The sequence below is a fragment of the Cervus elaphus genome, chromosome 1, assembly GCF_910594005.1.
Source record: "Cervus elaphus chromosome 1, mCerEla1.1, whole genome shotgun sequence".
Classification (NCBI taxonomy): Eukaryota; Metazoa; Chordata; class Mammalia; order Artiodactyla; family Cervidae; genus Cervus; species Cervus elaphus.
In genome coordinates, this window is record NC_057815.1 from 87,847,709 (window position 1) to 87,869,114 (window position 21,406).

General features: G+C 49.8%; 1 protein-coding gene across 1 annotated transcript in view; it reads left to right on the forward strand.

Moving 5' to 3' along the window:
* Window positions 1–12,313: 12,313 nt before the first annotated feature.
* Window positions 12,314–21,406, forward strand: part of PRDM11 (PR/SET domain 11) — a 94,365-nt gene continuing 85,272 nt past the window's right edge. The window contains exon 1 of the mRNA XM_043910096.1: window positions 12,314–12,523. The gene's annotated coding sequence lies outside the window, so the exon portion shown is untranslated. The remainder of the gene's footprint in view (window positions 12,524–21,406) is intronic.

Consider the following 21,406-nt stretch of genomic DNA (forward strand, 5'->3'; position numbering starts at 1 on the left):
TTGTTTAAAGTCTTCTTCTGTTTCCTGCATTAACTCTACTTCAGCATGGGCCATTTGGTCTGATTATTCAGTTTAGGCTATTGATTCTCTTCACACATCAAAGGGGTTTTCATTATCTGTCCCTTATAAACAAAAGGACTTATAAACAAAGGACTGGATTGATCACCATCAGTAGCTGATGTGAGCTCCCTCAACAACTGTGTAGGTGAGTCGTCCTTTGATCTCTGTACGTGTGCTTTGCCCTTGAGGGTGGCCAGAGGTATAAGGAGACTTAGGTGAGCTGTGCCCCAGCTGTATGGGAAAAAGGCTGGCAGAGTTTCCCTCCAGGGAGCCTGGGCTAGGAAGCACACTGGCACCATGAAGCTATTGATATAATTATGACTAAATAATTACATAAGAGGATGATGGAGGAAAAAATAGCTACTAATTCTGACATACCAAAAGAAGGCATTGATACAACTCAATTTTCATTGCTCATATAAGCTCCTACTAAAATAGGAATAGGAGGAGAGGATAAGAAAGAGATTATCAGAAACCTATAGGCTTCCCAGATGGCGCCCGTAGTAAAGAACCCCCCCTGTCAATACAGGAGACACAGGAGACGTGGGTTCGATCCCTGGGTCGGAAAGATCCCCTGGAGGAGGAAATGGCAACCCACTCCAGTATTCTTGCCTGGAGGATCCCATGGACAGGGGAGCCTGGAGGACTACAGTCTATATGGTCACAAAGAGTTGGACACAACTGAAGTGACTTAGCACACAGCACTCATAGAAAACATAAAAGCAGGTGAAAACCTGGCATCAGGAACAAAACACTGTCCCCACTCCTAATCGTCATTGTTTGAAGCTAATGTGATAATATAAGAAAACTGACTAAAATTCATGAATATTTAAAAGGATGAGCCAAAGTAATTATTTTCGTGAGACCTTATCAAAAAAATTCAAGAGCATCAACTCAAAACTGTTATAAATAATATGTGATAGCTAGTCAGAATATACATTTATACAAGGCAGTGGCTTTCCAACGTAACAGCAAGGACAAATTAGAAAGTAAAAGCAATTGTGGAGATCTTACCCACAAGAGCAGAAAATGCTATAAAATATCTGGGAACAAGCCTAGCAAGCAGTATATTAGGTTCATAAGAAGCAAACTATAAAACCTGACTGAAGATTGTAAAAGAAGACTTGAATACAAAGGAGAAACGGGCCACATCCCTGAAGGAAAACTCGATATTGTAGAAATGTCAATTCTCCTCCAATTATTCTATCAATTGAATGGCATTTCATCAAAATCCTGATGGCTTCCTCCCCCAAACCCATCATCCCGCTCTAAACTTGGGAAAGGCATCAGATAAACTATGATAGAGAGGCATTCTACAAACGCCTGACCAGTGCTCCTCAAAATTGAGGCCATCAAAAAGAAGGAAACCCCGAGAACTGTCACAGTCAAGAGCAGCCCAAGGAGATGTAGTCTCCTGTGTGGAATCCGGGAACAGAAGGATGACTCTAGGCCAAAAGTAATGACATCTAAATAAATTGTGAACTTCAGTTAATAATAATGTATCAACATTGGTTCACGAATTGCAACCAATGTCCCACACTGATGAAAGATGTCAATAGGACAAACTAAGTGAGGAATATATGGAAATGCTCTGTGATATATCTTTGCAATTTTTTTGTAAATCTAAAACTGTTAAAAATAATAAAACCTATGTTCTAAAAATTAAAAATCCGAATGAGATATTTTTGAGGGGGTGGGGGGTGGAAAGAAGGAGAAACTGTCAACTTTAAAGTTTACTTGAAATGATACCTGGATGATGACAGACAAATTTTCCATTTAAGATTAATGGGTGCCTACCAATTAAGGTAAAGTGCAGAGTTTCCACCTCATCTCGTCTTGAAGATCAGCCCAACCCAAAAGTAGGAAAAAAAAAAAAAGCAACACTAAATCCACCTTGCATGAGAAGAGGATGAATCAGAAACCTAAGGTCTCTAGGTGAGCAGATGGGAGGGGGCTGGAGGAAGAGACGCAGAACCAGAGGAGCAAGAATCAAATCTAAGGGTCCAGTGGGGGCCACAGGAAAGGAGGAAGCCAGTTTGTTCACCACCACCGAAAGGCTCGGGAATAGAAAGGACCAGGTCCCTAAGAAGGTTGTGGTGAAGCCTGTGGCTGAAAATAAAGGGATATTTTTTCAAAACCTTATACAAAATGCAGTGAGACCCCAAGATTACCCATCCCAAGCACACCCATGGCAGCCAAGGGGCTATCCTTCTCCTGTTCCTGAAGACCACTAGAGATTCCTTTTCTAAAGAAATGGACACAGAAAGTCTAACTTGGTTTCAGCAGGCACTGAGGAAGGTGGAAGGGTGCTGAATTGAAAACAGATGAGTAAGGAGACATCGGAGACCTCCAACTTCCTCCTCATTCAGGTCCCAAACTAGAGGTCCCTCTGCTCTGGCATCACTTTGAAGTCAGCCCAGGACTGGACTTATTGCCCCCAACTCCCAGCCATGTCCCCTGCACACACATCCCCTGGTAGCAGGGTGGAGGAACATTCTTTATAAATGAAGTGAAGACTTATGCCACCAGGGGACTCGGCCAACTTCAGCTTCCAGTAAGCCCTGTGCACAAATTCCACCCTCCTGATGCCTCCCAGAGGACACTCGGTGCCTCGCTCTCAAATATGAAAAGGCAGCCAAGGATCATTGGACACTTGAAGACAATCCTAACATGCAAGAGAATACAATAAATAGGAGAGAAAGAAGCTGAAGAAAGCAGCTAATTCACAGAACAGGAGGGGGAAGAGGATATTTCTAAAGAACAAACATTGCCTCCATTAGAAAGAAAAGAGGCTATAAGAAACCAAGAGCAAGAAATCCTGTTTCTTGATGGAAATTCAGACAATGAAAGCTGAATATATACATATTTATGCACACACACACATATTGGCCTCACCCCACACAGCATGCAGGATCTTAGTTCCCAGATCAGGGATCTAACCAGTGCCCCCTGCAGTGGAAGCAGGGAGTCTTAACCACTGGACTGCCAGGGAAGTCCCCGGGGTTAAATTTTTTAAGAAAAGGTTTAAGTGTTGAAAGACAAGGTCATGGAAATCTCCCAAAAAGTACAAAAAAAAAAAACAAACAAACAAAAAATGTGTGGTATATCAATGGAATGAAATGCTACTCAATACTAAAAATGGACAAACTGCTGGCTCAAGCAACAACATAAATGAATCTCGAAACATCCTGAACAAAGAGTTGTAAAAACAAATACATAATATAGTAAAAACCAGGAATATGTGACAGAGAGTCCAGGCAGTGCATAAAGCCTATAGTATTCACCATCTGACTCTTATCAGAAAGATTTCTAATCCACCAGGTAAGAAAAAAAGTGTAGGAAAAAACAAAAGGTTCTAATAGATAATCTAAAAAGTCTGAGGATGTTGAAAATTGTAGTGAAAGGCATTCTACAGTGTTAGAATAAAATCTTAGATGTTAAAAAAACAAAGCAAATGCAAAAAAAAATGGGTCTATTATGAACTCTAGGAAGAACAAAAAGCTATAAAATCAAGGTAATTTAATAACAGTGTGTTCTTGGCTTAGCAGTTCACAACACTGACATGCTCATTACAATGAAAACACTTGGTAGGGACACAAGTCACCATTAAGATGTTACCAGATTGAGCCCAAGGTGGTGTTGGATGGGGGGCATCAGGGAATCGGGAGTGTAAATGAATGGAAGACTCATCTTCCATGTCAGAAAATCAGCAGATAATGTTTGAAATTACTTACTCAAAAGCTAGCACTATAAACATATAACTTGGAATATGAAGGCAAATATCATCTAGGAGTTAAAATCTCTGCCTCTGGGAATTAGATCAAGTTAATTAAGTAGAGGCTGTGTCCTGTCTAATACTAAAATACACTATAAAGCTATAGTAATTGGAACCAGTTTGGTACTGTGCAAATAGATAAACAATCAGTGATACATAATAGAGAAGAAATAGGCTTGTGTATGGTATAGAAATTTAGCATGGGATACAGATGGCACTGTAAAACAATGAGAAATGGATGAATTACCCAGTAACTGGTGTTAGGACAACTACTTATTCACTAAGGGAAAAAAAGTTAAATCTCCATGTTACACTCTGCACCAAAATAAATCCCAGGTGGGCCAGATTTTTTTTTAATATTAAAATTAGAAGAAAATCTAAGAGAATATTTTTATAATTTTCTGAAGGAGGTCTTTCTGACAGCAGGAAACCAAAACCTTTAAATTTCCATATAGCAAAAAACATCATAAATACATTTACAAATATTTCTGAATTGAGAAAATAGTGATAGAAATTTCAAAGACTTTTGTTATCCTTAATATGTAAGCTACATTTATGAATCAATAAAAAGACACAAGATCCCAAATTTAGACAAAGCATGTGATCAAGCAATTCACAAATGAGACACGAGAAAAATGCTCATCTTGCTATCAGTACCATGTGATTTAAAGAAACAATGAGACAGATCACTCTCACATCAAATTACTGAAGATTAAGCAGATGGATGATGTTCAGTGTAAGGGTTTAGAGAAACAAGCAGGCTCTCACAAAGCCAGTGAGAACTGACATTGGTACAACTTTTCTGGAGGGCAATTTGGCAAAATTTTTCAGGATGTGAAGCTGGGCACATGCTTTGTCCACTTCTGGAAATAATTTCAAAGAAATAATGAGAGAAGCACATAAAATATACGTCTAAGGGTGTCTGGAGGCTGAGCGCCTAAGAATTGTTGCTTTCAAATTATGGTGCTGGAGAAGACTCTTGAGAGTCCTTGGACAGCAAGGAGACCAAACCAGTCAATCCTAAAGGATATCAACCCTGAATATCCATTGGAAGGACTGATGCTGAAATTGAAGCTCCAATACTTTGGCCACCTGATGCGAAAAACATCTTTTCACTGGAAAAGACCCTGATGCTGGGAAAGATTGAGGGCAGGAGGAGAAGGGGGCAACAGAGGATGAGATGGATGGATGGCATCACTGACTCAATGGACATGAGTTTGAGCAAACTCTAGGAGACTGTGAAGGACAGGGAAGCCTAGTATGCTGCAGTTTATGGGGTGGCAAATAGTCAGACATGAATTAGCTACTGAATAACAACAAAGACCTGTTCCACCAGTTTCCCGGGAGCACAGACTTGCCTCACTCTCCACCCTGAATTCCCTTCGGGGCATGTTGAAGGTCAAGAGCTACAGCAGCACAGGGTTCAATCTCTGCAGAGGCAGATGGCAAATGCCCTTGTTGTTCAGTTACTCAAGAATCTTCTCCAGCACCGCAATTTGAAGGCATCAATTTTTCGGTGCTCAGCTTTCTTTATGGTCCAATTCTCTTATCTGAACATGACTACTGGAAAAACAATAGCTTTGACTATACGGACCTTTGTTGGCAAAGTGACGTCTCTGTTTTTTAATATACTGTCTAGGTTTGTCATAGCTTTCCTTCCAAGGAGCAAGCATCTTTTAATTTTGTGGTTGCAGTCACCATCAGCAGTAATTTGGAGCCCAAGAAAACAATCTGTCACTGCTTCCACTTTCCCCTTCTATTTGCCATGAAGTGATGGGACTGATCTTAGTTTTTTGAATGCTGAGTTTTCAGCCAGCTTTTTCACTCTCCTCTTTCACCCTCATCAAGAGGCTCTTTAGTTCCTCTTCACTTTCTGCCATTAGAGTGGTGTCATCTGAATATCTGAAGTTGTTGATATGTCTCCTGGCAATCTTGATTCAAGCTTATGATTCATCCAGCCCAGCATTTCACATGATGTACTCTGCATATAAGTTAAATAAACAGGGGGACAATATACAGCCTTGTCCTACTCCTTTCCCAATTTTGAACCAGTCAGTTGTTCCAGGTAAGGTTCTAACTGTTGCTTCTTGACCAGCATACAGGTTTCTTAGGAGACAGATAAGGTGGTCTGGTATTCCTAGCTCTTTAAGAACTTAAATACCCTTGAAAAGCGGCAATTTGTAGTTGACAGTAGAATACAGTAGAAGGAATGGTATGCCAGTCTGAAATTAGGTTATAAAAGATGATCACTTTCTTCTGCCTCTATCTCTCTGATCATTCACTCCAAGGAAGACCAGCTGCCATATCAGGAGCAGTCCTACTGAGATGCTCAAATCAAGAATCTAAGCTCTCTCTTCAACAACCACAGGAATAGGGTGATCAGCTTGCCCTGGTTTGCCTGAAGCCAACCTGCTTTTAAAGCTGAAAATCCCATATCCTGGGAATCCTCCTCATTCCCAGGCAAACTTGCATCATGGGTTATCCTACATGTGAGAGAGTTTGGAAGTGGACTCGCCAGCCCCAGGCAAGCCTTCAGCCCAGCTGACAACCTGGCAAGCCCCAGCTGACAATCCGACTGCAACCTCTCGAGCGATTCTGAGCCAGAACCAGCCTGCCAAGCTGCTCCCAGGATTCCTGGTTCTCAGAGACCGTGAGGTAGGGAAGATGCCCTGGAGAAGGGGATGGCTCTCCACTCCAGTATTCTTGCCTGTAGAATTCCATGGACAGAGCTACAGCCCGTGGGGCTGCAAACAGTGGGACATGACTTAGCAACTGAAGAATAACAATAACAACAACATTGATTTAAGCAACAAGGAACCTATTAAAAGGAGTTAAGGTAGCTCATGACCCTCTGAAAAGTTGAAGAACCAAGTGCGGGGTGCAAAGAGACAGAGTCACAGCCAAGACCAAGCCACAGAACCAGTGAGGACGCTGCCCAATACTGCTGACAGGTACTTCCTGGGGCTTGTACCACCAGCCCCTGCAGCTCTTCCTAATCCAGCTACAGGCTCTCCTGCCCTGGAGAACTGACTCTAGTGCAACCCGACTCTCACCAGAAAGTATCATCCAGGGTCCATGTCTCTATGTGTCACTAGATTCCAGTTCAAAGGTGGGGGAACTCATCTAACTGGCTGAGGCTCCATCAAGTGTCTGTACCCTACCTTTGAGCTACTATAACAAAGCACCACTGGCAACTTAAAAACCACAGAAAATTATTTCTCACAGTTCTGGAAGCTGGAAGTCCAAGATCAGGTTGGGTCTAGTGAGAATCCACTTCCTGGTTCTTGAACGGCTATCTTCTGTTTGCGTTCTCCTTGGTGGGAAGGTCAGGGGAGTTTTCTGAAGTCTCTTTTATAAGGGTGCAAATCTCATTTATAAGGACCCCACCTTCATGACCTATGCACCTCCTGGAAGGGAATTTTTGATGTTTTCAGATTCTCTAGTGGGCATGGGGGCGGGCACACCCTGGGTCTCTCCAGGGCGCAGAAGGATGGGAATTTCCCCAGTCACTGGAAGGGAAGTCAGAGGCTGGGCAGCCAGAAAAAAAGACAGGTCCACATCAACCTCATGAGCAGGGGGGACAGCTAAATACCATGGTTTATGAACACACCTACCCACTCACCTGGCACTTGGTCAATGTTAGCAGCCACATGGCGGCCAAGGTGATGGTGTGAAAACATAAGTGAGGTCCTGCGTGTCCCCGGCTGTAAAGCATCACTGGCTCCTGCTGCTGCTGCTAAGTCACTTCAGTCGTGTCCGACTCTGTGCGACCCCATAGACGGCAGCTCATCGGGCTCCCCTGTCCCTGGGATTCTCCAGGCAAGAACACTGGAGTGGCTTGCCATTTCCTTCTTCAATGCATGAAAGTGAAAAGTGAAAGTGAAGTCGCTTAGTCGTCTCCGACTCTTAGCGACCCCATGGACCGAAGCCTACCAGGCTCCTCCGTCCATGGGATTTTCCAGGCAAGAGTACTGGAGTGGGGTGCCATTGCCTTCTCCATCACTGGCTCCTACTGATGTCCAAATAATCCAATGCATGGAAAAGCATGGCCTAGATCCAATCCTTTCTCCTGCTCGTCTCCGTCTCTCTCTCCCCTTCTACACTAGGCTCACCTTGGGCCACGCCATACAACAAGCTTGGCTAGCTTCTGCTTCAGGGCCTTTGCACGGGCTGTGTCCTCTGCTGAGGGGACTCAACTACTCAACCGTGGGTGGGCCTGGCTCCTCCCCATTGATCAAGACCCCCATGAGATGCCACATCTCTGAGGCCTTCCCTGTCCGAGGTTCTAAAGCTGCTCTTTCACCCTCAGCCTGCATCCTAGTCATCTCACCTTGCCGGGCATGTGGTAGACAGTCCATAAGGGGCAGCGGCTTCTGTAGAAAAGAGGAGTCTATTTCCTGCCAAAACTCAGCAGGAGGAACAAATGAGGGACATCTTGGCGGGGGTGGGGGGGGGGTAGGGGACAGAGGTTTGTGCTTTCTGGGCAGTTGACAGGAGAGAGGCAAGCTGTTTGTCAGCAGAACCAAAAAATAGTCACGATGATCTGACCCAGGGCATTTGCTCTTAGTCGTCATCGGCAGCTGAGCGAGGAATCCCTTGGTTATAAGCCAGTCCCTCCTCCCTTCCAAGAGAGGAATCCCTCAGCTGTTGGGCGAGTGGACAAGACAAGACCAGAAGAGAACCATGCCTGGCTTAACACAAGGCCCATGGAATCCAACTCCCTTCAGCAAGCCTTCCAAATGTGGATTTATTTTAAATATTTATTTCTTGTCATTAAAAGTCGGGGGGAGGCATCTTTAATAAAAGGCAGAGAAAACAAAGCTGAGTCAGTAGGATTAGAAGTGGGAAAGGAGGAATAAGGAGGGAGCAACTGCCAAAGTTGCTGGGAATGGGGGTGGAGTCTGGCCCTGAGCTTCCTGGCAACCTGTGTAAAAAGGGAAACCTGATCAGTTATGCAGCTCTTCTCATTAGCAAGGGAGACGCTTGCCAGTTCCTCGAGGGAAATGCAGTTGATCTTTAGTCTGTTTTTTCCAGGCACTAAATCCTGAATGAAATTTCTCCCTCAAGGCTTTCAGAAGGGTCATTGATTGATGCAATAAATACGCATCCTTGGTTCACAGCAAATGTGGAAGTGAATCTCCAGTGATCCAGGGGGCATTTAAGTCGCAGCTCGGTGCATCTATGTTTTACTTGGGTTATCAATAGCAGGTGGAAAGGTCGCAGATTAGCTTTTCTTTCCGAAGATCTGAGCATCGTTCACTTAGAACATGTCAATGTCCTCACAGGGACCTAGAGGTGACTGGGATTGTTGGTACATTTTTTGTAGGGGGCAGTGATGAAGAACCTGACCTCCCATCACAAAGTCCTGGTCAGCTCCTATTGTGTGATATGCCCAAGAAAGAAACCAGGCAAATATTTTACCAACCATTAGGCTGAAAAGTTGTATTATGGAGAAGGATGACAAACCAGAAATGTCCAAGAGTGGACAGCATTGAGCAATGGAGTCAGGCAGATCTGGGTTTGAATCTTATCCCACTTCTAACTAGCTGTGTGGCCTCAGGCAAGTTTCTTAACCTCTCTGAGCATGATTTCCCTTTCTGCAAAAATAGTGATGATGCTGATTGCCTTGGATTATTGAGAGAGTCAAATGGTAAGGTCCCTGAAAGTATGTCACGTGCTCTATTCACTTCAACCCCCTTCGTACCACCTGACCCCCAACTAGTTCTCAGGGGATCTGAGTGGGGCTCCTGTTCATCACTTCTGTGCTTCAGGCCCAACTCAGCCCACAGAGGGAAGCTGAGGCCCAGCCTCACAAGGCCCACCTTGTCCAGACCACTTGTCTACAGGGATTACCTTCGGGCCCTGGGGTAATCACCCAAGGTAACTACCACTCTCTGCCCACGGACCCTGGGCATTCATGCCAGCCCTTGGCTGCCTTGGGCTCCTAGAAACTCTCCCAGTCTTGTTTCAGATTCCTTCCCAAGCTGTGGTGTTGATCATGTGGCTACAGGGCAGCTTCTTGAGGGAACAAGTGGTCCAAACTCTGTGTCACAGAGGAAGAAGCCGGAGCCCAGACAGGAAGAGTCACATGCCCCAGGTTCCATGGCAGGGGGGTGGCAGGCCGGATCTCAGACCTGAGTCTCTGAACCACGCAGACTCTCTGTGCCTCCCGAGTGTGACGACTGGAGCCTCCTGGCCTGCAATGCCCGAGGACCCAGCCTCACTCCAGAGTTGGAGCGTGGAGGCCAACTGTTCCTGGCAAAGAGAAGCCAGACTGGGCCAAATGGATGGGGAGATTTAAACAGAAAACCAGCACCACATGGAAAAATTCCCTCTTTGCCTCACTCCTCAGCTCATTCTCTCAAAGACCATTTTGCTTTTTGGAGGCTGTGACCACCTTCTCTCTTTATCCTCTTGGCTTTCTGGCCTGGAGTCGGCTCCTCTGCCCCACCCACTCTGGAGTCCAGTCATAGCTGGCCACATGTAACACACCCTGCTGCTTTGAGACTTGCAGGTCTCTGCCAGCGCTGTTTGCCTTCCTGGAACGCCATCCTAGCACTGGTGGAAATTCCAAGCCCCCGTCAGGGCCCACCTCTGACACCCTTTCCTTGGTGACTCCTTCTCAAAAGGAATACATGGTTTCCTCCTTGGTGTCCTTTCCTCTCCCTGCCCAACCACCTGGCCTCCAGCTTAATTCTTGAATTAATTTGAGTTAACTACCAGTTCCTCCATCTCCTGGCCAGACCAAGACCTCCTAAAAGGACCAGGTCTAACTAATCTTGGTACTCCCCAGTACCCAACACTCTGCCCGGCACTGAGCAGAAAGACTCAGGAAACTTTTTATAGTTATATTGAAAGTCATAGAATTCTGATGTTAATTACCATTACTTGAGCAACTACTATTAGCAGTGTGGTGCTAGGCTCTTTAAACAGTTTCATGGCTCCTCACAGGGAGCTGGCAATGTGGGTTGTTAACTGTGTGTCCCACTTTGCAGATAGGAAACTGAGGCTCAGAGAAGAGAAGTCCCATCCTCAAGACCACACAGGAAGTAGAAGATGAGGGATTTCAAGAAGGTGTGTTTGTGATGCAGAGTCAAGGGAAATAAAAGATGTGGTACGTACAGAGCTTCTCCCCTCAACCCCCAACTTCCAGACTCCAAGAGCTAGGAGAATGTCCTTGGGTCTGACCATGGATGCCATCTGGGACTCAGGCTCCCAGCCAGCAGGGAAACTGACAGGGAACTCTATCCTGGAGAGGAGATCTCCCCGGGGCGGTACCCACTGGAGGCCTCCTGTGCCAAGCCTTTCAGGGCTTCAGCGGATGTCAGACGGCCGGCAAGCCCCTCCCTAAGCAGCGCCCCGCCCAGGCGCGGTCCTGAGGTCAAATTCCACCTGACAACCATCTACTGGAGGTTACACCTCGGTTTCAGAGCCAGAGCAGCAGAGCCTCCTTTGACAGGAGAGATCTCGCACTTGGGCCCCTTGCCTTGCAGACAACGCCAGAAGAACACGGTTATTTTGGGAGTAATTGTTTTGGTTACGCCATCCCGCGGTGTTCTCTACTCCATCCTAACCCGTCAGGTTTCTAAGCCTGGAATAAAGCCTTTCAAGCTTTTAAACACGGTCTTTATGAAAATTCCGCCCGATCTTTTCCTTGCTACCTTGTTGCTCTGCGATGTTGAATCCCATTTCACAGATGAAGAAATGGAGGACCCAAGCAAGCGATTTCTGTTTAAACATCTTTCCCAAGACAGCCCGGGACCAGCAAGTCCGGTTCTCAGGATCTCAATTCCGGTAACAAATTCCGATTTGAAGAACACGTGCGGTTCGCGACGTTCAAACCGCAGCCCCACGGAAACAGTTAAACGTTTCAAATGAAACCCCCCAGCCCCCTTCCCCAGCTTTCAGCGGGATGCACCTGGCTTAACAGCTTCAGTTTGTATTTCCGAATAGGTGGGCATTCAAAGGGTTAAACCGGATCAGGAGGGGGCCAGTTGCGGGCAGCGGAGCCAAGAAAGGGTTAAAAATATCAACACATTTGCTCCCCCGTTTGGTTCACAAGGGGCAGCAACAGAAGTGGGGGAGCCAGGGAGCCCCCTCAATGAGTGATTTTTTAAAATTCTAGAACTTTTAATTCCGACCAAAAAAAAAAAAAAAGTGTCCCAGTTTGAAAGTTCTTTTAACCTTTTCTTTTTTTCATTATTTTTTTTTCTCTCGATTTCTCCGCGGGCTGGCTTATAAAAGTCGCCCTGTCCTTTTGGGTTCGAGGAACTGGGTTCCCCCCACCCCCGCTCCCCTCCAGGCAGGGCGCGGGACGGGGGCGCCGAGGGGACCCCGGGAGTTTTCTCCCGGGGCCGGGTTGGGACGCGCGGCTGCTGAGTCCCGGCTCCGGGCCCCTGAATTGGGGGGTCCGCGTCTGCCCCAAACGCCGCTTTCTTCCGTTTTCCATGTCATTTCCTGTACTAATAAGATGGTGGTCAAAGCAGGGGAGGAGAGCAGCAGCGAGTCGCCGCCGCCGCCGCCGCGCCGAGGCTGGCGCTGAAACTTTGCCGGGGCCCAGCGCGCCCGCAGCGCGGCCGCTCCCGCCGCGGGGGCCGCCAGCCGGGGCCGCGCCGCCTCCGCCGAGCCGCCCGCCCGGGCCCGCCCGCGCCGCCCGGGCCCCGCGGCCGCCGCGGCGCTCCCGGGAAGGTGAGTCAGCCCCGGTAGCCACTGTGGCCATTGAAAATGGCTTCGGAAAGCGCTCGGCAGTTTGCCAGCGCGCGCACGCGCGCGCCGGGGGGCCGCCGGGGCAGGGGCTGCGAGCGGCCGCGGGGGCGGCGGGCGGCCGGGGGGTGCAGCGCCCGCGGCGCGGGGGGGTCCGGGCGGCGCAGGAGCGGGGTGGTGGTGGCGGTGGGGGTGCGGCTCGCCCCGGCCCGAGGTGGGTTAACCCTTCGGCAGGTAGCTGCCGCCGCCGCCGCCGCTGCGGGACTCGGGGGCCGCCCCTCCGCCTCCTTCCTCCCCGCCCGCGCCCCGCTCGCTTGCTCGCTCGCCTGGTTACAATGTAGCCTTTGCTCTGCGCCGGCGTGCCGCCCGCTGACGGACGTGGCCGCCGACCAATGGCAGCGGCCGCCCGGGCCCCGGGCGTTCGGCCTGAGAACGCGGAGACACGGGCGGGGCGGGGCGCCTGCTGGCTGGACGGCTCGCCGCTACCGCTGGCCTAGTTCTCGGGGGGCGGTGGGGGTGGGTGGCGCGCTTTGGGCTCGGCCACTGGGGTTGCCGCGGACGTGGGAGGCACGACTCCTGCTGGGGTGCGGTGGGGGCCCTCTTTGCAACGCGTGCACGATTACCTGGTAAACGTGGTCGCTCCGGGGGCCATTTCTTTTAACACATTTCGCTTCCCAGGTGCGGTATAGACTCTTTGGGAAATCTCTCCGGAGTGTAGCCTCCATTCCAACTCCCCCCCCCCGCCCCCCGCCCCTCCGCAATCCCCAAGGTAGTCTCCTCTGCAGGCACTTGGCGGCCGATGACCTTTCTCCGGTCAAGGCCAGCACGCCCCAGGCAAGTGACTGCAAGGAGAATACAGAATGTCTTGAGCGCTGGTCGGTGCTGGTTTAAAAGTTGCTCGTGTCTTGTACGGGGTGGTATTGGGCGATAGGGGCTTAGACCACCCTCGGGATGGGCTGGGACTTCAGGGAGAAAAATGTTAAACCTCTCTTCTTTCTCAGATGCTTGTTTCATGTGGAGTAACGCTGTTGTATATAATTTAGAGTGGCTGAAAGGAAACACACCCAGCTCTTTGTCCCCGGGGACAGGGGGAAGAATGAGACAGGACTCTTGATGCCTGTAAACCTATTAACTGGGGGTTCTGTTTGTGCTGTAGCAAAAGAATTTTCCATGAAGCATGATGCCTGTGGCACCCAAGCTGTCCTTCGCCCTCATTTCCCCTTGAGAGAAAGGAAGGGGTTGGGGTTATGAGATCCATGGGGCAGATGTAACTTTCCTTCCCTGGAGAGTGGGGCATTATTTTTGCTCACTGACTTTCTCAGAGGTGGGTGAGCAGAGTCCTCTGTAGGCACCTGTCTGTAAACCTTCCTCTCTGGAATAGAGCCCAGGCTGGTTGCTTTAGTTTAATGAAAAAGGGCTTCTCCATTGGAGTCCTTCCCCTTCATACTGATCTGGGACTTTGGACTTGACACGGTTACCTTTGACCTCTTGGATCTTGCTCCTCCATCCCTAAAGTAGGCCAACAAAGCCTGTCTGGGCAGGCGGTTGTGAGATGAAATGAGACAGCACAGAGACAGTGCCTAGCCCTCAGCCCACAGTGAGTTAAGAAGTATTTTTCTTCCTGGGATTATTGCAGAACACTCTCCAGGGAATATCAGAATTGCCCAACAAGCCCCACCCGGGTCCATTCAGTCCCAAACTTGGTGGGGCCTCCAAGGGGCAACTGAGGCAGAATCCATGCTGCCTACCCTAATGACTGCTCAGAGATGGGGGGCTCCCCTCACTGGCCCCAGGGGTCCTTCATCAACCCTCACAGCTGTCACTTACATACTACTCCGACCTGAGTTACAGTTCTGTCCTCTTGACCTTTTGCATTGATGTGTTTCATAAATTTGTTGTCTCTGGTGTCAAGTAAGACTTCTAGCTTCTGAATCTTTCCTCACCTGGACTTAAATGGGGGGAGGGGGAGTTCCCCTGGTTCTAAGTTCTTGGCAAGTGTGAAGGAAGTGAAGACCACTGGATGAGTAGGCAGGAGTCATTCCTGTTTATTCAGCTGCCTCCTCTGCTCGTTCTCTTGACTGTCTCATAGTTATGACCCACACACAGAGTCCGAGGCTGTTCCATCATTTTCTTCCCTAAACCACCTCCAGGGCTCTCATCTTAGCCAAGGCTACCCCATCTTGCTAGTCCCTAAGGCAGAAACCTTGCTGTCTCCGTTCCCACACTGCAATCCACTGTATCTCCAGATCTAGGGAACTTCAGCTTATTAAATTGAATCCATCCACTTCTCTCTGTCTTCTCTTCCCTAGCATTTTGGTCAAACACTGCTGTCTATTCCCAAGACAATAGCACGAGCCCCCTAGCTCCACCTGTGACCTCCCCTCCACGTCAGTCTTAGGGTGGCAGAGTGATCTGTTCCCAAGAAGCTCACAACAGACTCCCCATTTCTGCATAAAGCATTGAAGTCTTCACAGTACTTGTGAGATAAAGAACCAAATTGTTCCCACGGTTTACAAGCCTCTGAGTGATGTGAGCCCTGTCCTTTCCTCGGCTTCGTCTTCCATCTTCCCTAGATCTCTCTGTTCTCCCCTGCACATGTCGGTCCCTCCTTCTGGAATACTGAACCAGTTGTGATCTAATGCATGAGTTAAGGTTGGGGGACAGCAAGATGGAGTGAGTATCTGGTGGTGCTTAATGCCACACCCTAAATATTTCCAGTTCCTCCAGGCAGGCGCGTGTAGGACTGACTGCAGCTCCCCTTGTGCTGGGCGGGGCTGTGTGACTGGCCGGTGAGTTGTGAACTACAGTGGCCCATGCCACTTCTGGTCCAGGGCATCTGGTTGCTGGCGTGAGGCCCTCCTGAGTGCTCTTTCCCTGTGGTGTGGCATCTGGCAGGAGGTAGGGTTGGTGGCTGCTTCTGCTGGCCTGGGTCCCCGTGTCTCTCCCTGAGTGGAGCCCCTCGGTGCCCCTTGATGGACGTGCAGCATGAGTGATGGTTAAGCCTTTGTTCTTTCAAGCCACTTAGATTTGGGGGTTGTTTGTTACTGCAGCATAACCTAGCCTGTCCTGACTGATACAGAGACTGGGGGAGCATTCTAGGCAGAGATGAGTACACACACACAGGCTTGGAAAAGCTCCTCCTCAGTGGCCAGGGTGATCTTTTTGACAAATAAATCTGAGTCTGTCAACCCCTGCCTGAAAAGCCTTCTGGAATCCTTCAGTTGCCCTTCAGACCCCATGGGGACACCATCTTGAACCCCTCCATTTATCATGTTCAGCCTCACGTAGTACTTTACTCACGTTTCCTCTGCCCTGGCCATGCATTCCATTTCAGCTGTGCAGGTCTCCTCATCCTTCATCTTTCAGCTTCAGCATCGCCTGCTCAGGGAAGCCCTCCCTGGTTAGGGCAAGCCCTCCACTGCAATCTCTCACGGCCCGTGTACCTTTCCTTTATAGCACTCGTCTCAGTGGTGGTTTTACATTTATTGGTGTATTTACAGATTGCAGGCTTCCCTGGTGGCTCAGTGGTAAGGAACCCACCTGACGTTGCAGGAGACTCAGATTCAACCCCAGGGTTGGGAAGATCCCCTGGAGAAGGAAATGCAACCCACTCCAGTATTCTTGCCTGGGAAATCCCATGGACAGAGGAGCCTGGCGGGCTACAGTCCATCGGGTCTCAAAACACACAATTTAGCGATTGGACGAGAACAACATTGACTGCAGTCTTACTCTTTCATCTACCGTCAGCTCTGTGAGGGCAGGGCCTGGTTTGGCGTGCACATGCCACTGTACCTTCAGCGTCCATGCACATGAGCTGCTCAGTAAATACCTTCTGATGAATCTCTGAGCACCAGCTGCAGGCTCATGGTGTGCTGGGAGCTAAGGACAGGATTCATTATCAACGCTGTCCCCCTGGGGTGTGGGCAGGTAGGTCCAGCAGGAAGGAGGTGTCAGGTGTGGCAGGCAAAGTGATTGGCCTGTAGAGAACGGATACCAAGCTTCCCATGTTTACAGGTGTTCATTCCCCCAGAAAGACTGTGTTTCTGGGATATATGAGAGAAAATTCCAGGAGGGCCAAGAAGATGAGATTTAGTAGATTGTTGAGGTCTCTGATCTGGAGAATATATGATTTAGTGGAGGAACTGCACAATGAGAGATCCAGGGATGGTGAAAATGAAGGTCATGGTGATGAAGGCAGCTAATGTTTACTGAATGCTTACTGTGTCCTAGGTATGGGCCTAAGCATGTCACGTACCATATGCAGAAAACAGAGATAGGGGTTGTTATTTCCATTTCACAGATGGGGAAACCAAGTCCCCAAGAGGTGATGGAAAGGATCCAGGGCTACACAATGATGTAGCCAGGATTGGAACCCTGGATCTGATGCCATCTCCCTAGTATGCCCTCTTAGAGTGAGGGCAGAGAATTCCAGACCCATCAAGGAGAAGCCGCTTTGGAAAAGTCACATGGGGCTATAAGTTTTCCCGGACGTAACCCACCTAACATCGCATTTGAGCAGAAAGGTTCTTGGCTCAGAGGTGCCTGGTAGTCTTTGGTGCCAGGGCTTGTCTAGAACCATCTGGTGCCTCCTCCATCCTTCTTGGGGCCTAGGAGTCCTTAGAGGCCCCAGAACCCTGTGTTCTTAGAGTGGGCCTGGGAGGGACTTCCCTACAGCTGGTCCAGGGCTGCACCGGAAAAATAAGCTGTGCAGAAAGAAAAAAAAACAATGAAGAAAAAAGAAAAATGTGCTGTTATTTTTAAAAAGCCTGTTTCATATTGCAGATTTATATCTGCGTTGAAAAGGCCAGCATTCACAGGGGCGGTCATTCGTGGTGGCATGCCCAGGGCTAAGGCTCTGTAAGGGGGGAGGCCTGAGGCATCCTTCGGCTCTTCCTTCGTTCATCGGATGGTCAGTGCACACAACCAGGCACTGTGCTGCGCTTAGGGGTGCAATGCAAAAGCTGGTCCTTATCCCTCCAGAACTCACTGACCAGTTAACCAGACAGTTTCAGGGTACAGCAGAGGGAGACAAGAGAGTGGGCCATGGACTCTAAGTCAAGGAAAGCTTCCCTGAGGAGGCAGCCTTTCAGCTTGGTTTTGAAGGATGAGTAGGAGTTGGAGAGAAAGGAAGGCATTCCAGCATGGAGTGTGGCTTGTACAAAGGCATGTGCATGCAGAAGGGCTTGGGGAGGCTCTGGTAGTTCATTTGGCTGAAGGGGGCAGGAAAGGGAGGAGGTGAAGGGAAATGAAACCGGAAAGAAATGATAGTGATGATAATAGTGATATGACTAACACACCAGTCTGATCCTGCCTCAGGGCCTTTGCAGTGGTTGTTCCCACTGCTGTAACACTTACTCATTATCTCCATGGTAGGCTCTCTCACCTCCGTTGGGATTTGCTCAAATGTCACCTTCTCTTGGGTACTTTCTTATTTAAAATCGCAACCCCTGTCCCCTTATCCTGCTGTTTCCCTGCCTTTTTTTTTCTCCATAGCACACAGCATGTATAACATGCCTTGTGTTTTACTTATTTATGTTGGTTTTGGCTGCCTCCCTTAATTTTACTGTAAGTTCCCAGAGAAGGGGGGAGTTTTGTCAGTTTTGTTCAGGGCTGCAAGAATAGTGCATGGCACGTCATAAGGCCTGGTATTTGTGGAATGAATGAATTAATGGAGCACTTACTATTAATATATGCAAAGTCCTTCATGATGTGTTTTCTATGTCATCTTCCCAGCAGCACCCTGAGACTGGTGCTATTATTTCCCTTTAGGAGCGCAAGGCTCAGAGAGGTGGACTAACTTGCCCAAGGTTCCCCATTTGGTTAGCAACACCATTGGGATTTGAACCCAGGTCTCCTAGCTCCTGATCCCTCCCACCTAACACGGAGACTCTATCCCAGGCAGATTGTAAAAAGGTTATGACCGCTCCGCAGAGGAGTTTATACTCTGTCTGTGGGGCCTCTGGGAGCCACAGAAGGTTTTATGAGGAGAAAGCTGACATGGAGAGCAGACCCAGGTCCCGGTCGTCAGCAGCAGCGGCAGCTTGGGTGTGAGGCTGGAGGCAGGGAGGCCGGTTAGGAGGCTGTCACAGCGTCAGGGTAGCAGAGGGTGAGGATGAGGGCATGGTGGAGGCCCTTCCAAAAGGGAGGGTGGGAGCGGGGGGAGAGGACTTGGCCCTGCGCGCTGAGACTCAGTGCAGTCAGGTTGGAGCACAGTTCTGGGGGCTGCAGGCTTCCTGGAGTGTGTCTGACTTCACTTCTGAGTAGCCATGGCACCCCTAGATAAGATGAGGCAAAGTCCCTTGGGCTGGCCTCTTGGCAGCGGGGTGGGATGGAGAGCGGGTGTGTGGGCGGGGCGCCCTGGAGGGGGCGTGGCCTCAGCTCCAGCCCTGCCCTGCTCTCGGCAGCTGGGAGATGCAGGTAAGAGGCTGCCCCTTTTGCGGCTGCGTGTCTCCTCATCCGCACAGTCGGGGTGATAATGGTGCTGGCCTCACAGAGCTCCCCGGGAAGGAGCACCAAGCCCCGATGCAGCACAGGGCCAGCTCTGGGGGGGCCACTCCTTGGGCGTGAGGTCGTGACCGCAGGTCACGATATATCTCCCAGGGCACCGATATAATCTTCTGCCACTTGCCAGGGACGGCGCTGCCCGGAGATGGGAGGGTGAATAGTCACAGTGGTCTCTACTTAAACAAAGGTGACCTGGCCAGACCTTCAGACACTTATACTCCCCCACGGGCTTGTATTCAAAGCCAAACATGTTTGGGCCTCAGTCTCCCTTGCTGTAAATGGAGATGGTAATGTCAGTCCCACGTTACCTGCTGTGGAGGAAAACTCTTTCCTCCGTGTTTTTTCAGGACCACATTTTAAGAGGACCATGTATTGAGCATCAGGGCACTTGACATCGGCCCCCTAAGGCCTCTTCCTCATCCATTTCTGGATGAGGAAACTTGGGTTCAGAGAGGGTAAGTGACTAGCTTCAGATCACACAGCCATCATCTGGTCTTCCCAATCGCCTGAAGAAGCCAACCTTAACAAAGGAGACTTTAGGGGCCACCTCCTTGTGTTATGTAACAGTTCCCTGCAGGGCCCCTCAGTGCTTTCACCCCAGGATTTGATTATAAGCCCTTTGGTGGCTCAGATGGTAAAGAACCTGCCTGTAATGCGGGAGACTTGGGTTCAAACTCTGGGTTGGGAAAATCCCCTGGAGAAGGGAAAGGCTACCCACTCCAGTATTCTGGCCTGGAGAATTCCATGGCCAGAGGAGTCTGGCAGGTTACAGACCCTGGGGTCACGAAGAGTCGGACACGGCTGAGCGACTTTCAGTTTCACAGTTTCCCTGCAGGGCCCCTGGGTGCTTTCAACTCAGGATTTGATTATAAGCCCTTGGTTTTGGGACCCTCTCCCCACTCAGGAACCTCATGAATCAGATCTTACTGGTACATCTGGACCAGCTAAGAGCCTCCAGTGAAACGACTGTGGGTGAGGGGAGCAGAGGTGGAGAAGAACAGAGGGCCTCTCGCTGGCTTGCTCCCCAGTATCAGCCCCAGGTCAGGGTGGATGCTGAGGGATGGGAACCCTGTTTGCAAAGTGAGGCACCCCTGGGCCTCTGGAGCCTTCGGTGTATTCTAGGGCTTTCCCTTCCCACCTCTTGTGCATCCCTCAACCTGACCCATAAGGGCAACCCAGATCTCTCCCCGACTTCACACTTGTCCCACATCCTTTATCGTTAGCCTCCGAGGCCAGCAGAACCACTCTCACAACGCCCAGTTTATAATTGAGAAAACTGAGGCTCAGAGACAGGAAGTAGCTTGCTGGAGGTCCTACAACTTAGGGAGCGACCAAGCTAACAGTCTAACTCCAAATCTAGCATCTCTTCCTCTGCACCCCAGACCTCCACTTCCTGGAATCAGAGCACAAGGGGGCCTCTGAGAGCATTTGGCCCAATCCTTCCCAAAGGGCAGCCTGTCTGGCCCCTGCTTACATATCTGCGGTGGCTGGAGCTTGCCCCATTCCGGGGGGGGGACCGAGGCATCACCCCAGGTGATGTGTGTGAAGGAACGGGGGTGGTCAGAGATGTGCTGACCGGTAGACTGCTTCTTCCAGGCAGGGTTGGGGGCGAGAGGGATCAGCAGGCAGGCTATCAGCTTGTCTTGGGCTGGGCTGCTGTGGACGTCACTGAGCAAGTATATATGGAACCACCCCCACGATGTCAGCTTCCCCAGAGCAGCTTCTCTCACTATCTCATACTTTCCCCAAGGAAAAGTGCTGAGGGCCAGGGAGGGATCCTCCTGCCCGATGCCCAGGGGATGGACATGACCGGCTTGGGAGGCTCCAGGATGGCTGTGGGGCATGGGGAGTGGCCCACCCAACCCACGGCCTCAGCAGGGAGTGAGCCTCTCATAGGGGCAGCTGACTGGGACCCGGCCGGGCTGGACTCAGCATTGTCGTGGCCCAAGGTACAGGGTGGGTGGGCTCTGGGTGGGTGAGGGAGGGGTTGAAGGCTGGGACCCCACTCAACCACACAACCCAGCACTTCACTGCTCCAACCCCACCAAACGGAGCTTTTCCTGGGGTGGGCTAAGGCCTTTCCTCAGACCAGCTGTGTCCCAGAGGAAGAGTCAGAGGGGGCTGATATCTGGGGAGGAGGTGAAGAGATTCAGAGGCGGAAGGTGTCATAAGGCAGAAGCCCCTTAGCCTGGGGTAGGGGAGGGCAGGGTAATGGGGTCTGCAGAGGAAATCAGCCAACTCAGCAACTGAGCAGAATTTACCTCCACGAGATGTTGGGTGTTGCAAAGGGAGGATTAGCAGAAAGGGAAGATCCAGGTCAGAATTTTGGACTGGGCCATCCCAGGTCTTTTATAAACTTTGTGC